This window comes from Triticum aestivum, unplaced genomic scaffold, assembly GCF_018294505.1.
Source record: "Triticum aestivum cultivar Chinese Spring unplaced genomic scaffold, IWGSC CS RefSeq v2.1 scaffold166800, whole genome shotgun sequence".
Lineage (NCBI taxonomy): Eukaryota > Viridiplantae > Streptophyta > Magnoliopsida > Poales > Poaceae > Triticum > Triticum aestivum.
The window spans coordinates 1-1,175 of record NW_025283094.1 but is presented as its reverse complement, the minus strand read 5'-3'; the positions used below and the strand labels follow the sequence as shown (position 1 = coordinate 1,175).

At 47.1% G+C, this 1,175-nt stretch overlaps 3 non-coding genes across 3 annotated transcripts; all 3 read right to left on the bottom strand.

The window, feature by feature from the left end:
- Nucleotides 1-24: 24 nt before the first annotated feature.
- Nucleotides 25-143, bottom strand: LOC123178584 (5S ribosomal RNA). The gene has a single exon (XR_006489692.1). It is a non-coding gene; the product is annotated as a 5S ribosomal RNA (ribosomal RNA).
- A 371-nt stretch (nucleotides 144-514) lies between these two features.
- On the bottom strand, nucleotides 515-633 carry LOC123178585 (5S ribosomal RNA). The gene has a single exon (XR_006489693.1). It is a non-coding gene; the product is annotated as a 5S ribosomal RNA (ribosomal RNA).
- A 370-nt stretch (nucleotides 634-1,003) lies between these two features.
- Nucleotides 1,004-1,124, bottom strand: LOC123178586 (5S ribosomal RNA). The gene has a single exon (XR_006489694.1). It is a non-coding gene; the product is annotated as a 5S ribosomal RNA (ribosomal RNA).
- Nucleotides 1,125-1,175: the final 51 nt, after the last annotated feature.

Below are 1,175 nucleotides of genomic sequence, written 5' to 3'. Positions count from 1 at the left end.
GAGGCGCGAAAAATAATTAAAAAGGGAATGGAACACGAGGACTTCCCAGGAGGTCACCCATCCTAGTACTACTCTCGCCCAAGTACGCTTAACTTCAGAGTTCTGATGGGATCCGGTGCTTTAGTGCTGGTATGATCGCATCCGACTTGTTACCCCCGCCTTCGTCCCTTATGCTTGCCACTCCCAGGTCCACTACAAAGATGATTGTCATTCTTACTACCATTACAACCGTTGCCTAATAATGGATAATGCTCTATATATACTACTTACTCCCCACCCTCAAACACGGAGACGAGTTCACCACGGTTTCCACCCCTCCCTCTATACCGCAGCAACACGTATTTTTTTACCCCTTTCATAACGCGCTCCTCGCGCCACAAAGCCGCCTCTAGACGCGTGACCAATGAGCAGCCAGCTAAAACATATCGCAAATGTCAAAAATAATATAACGGGGTTAATATATATCGCGCACATGTGATATGTTTGTCATGAGGCGCAAAAAATAATTAAAAAGGAAATGCAACACGAGGACTTCCCAGGAGGTCACCCACCCTAGTACTACTCTCGCGCAAGCACGCTTAACTTTAGAGTTCTGATGGGATCCGATGCTTTAGTCCTGCTATGATCGCATCCAACATGTTACCCCCGCCTTCGTCCCTTATGCTTGCCACTCCCGAGTCCACTTCAAAGATGATTCTCATTCTTACTACCATTACAACCGTTGCCTAATAATGGATAATGCCCTATATATACTACTTACTCCCCCCCCCTCAAACACGGAGACGAGTTTACCACGGTTTCCACCCCTCCCTCTATACCGCAGCAACACGTATTTTTTTACCCCTTTCAGAACGCGCTCCTCGCGCCACAAAGCCGCCTCTAGACGCGTGACCAATGAGCAGCGAGCTAAAACATATCGCAAATGTAAAAAATAATATAACGGGGTTAATATATATCGCACACATGTGATATGTTTGTCATGAGGCGCAAAAAAAATTAAAAAGGAATGCAGCACGAGGACTTCCCAGGAGGTCACCCATATCCTAGTACTACTCTCGCCCAAGCACGCTTAACTTCGGAGTTCTGATGGGATCTGGTGCTTTAGTGCTGCTATGATCGCATCCAACATGTTACCCCCACCTTCGTCCCTTATGCTTGCCACTCCTAGGTCCACT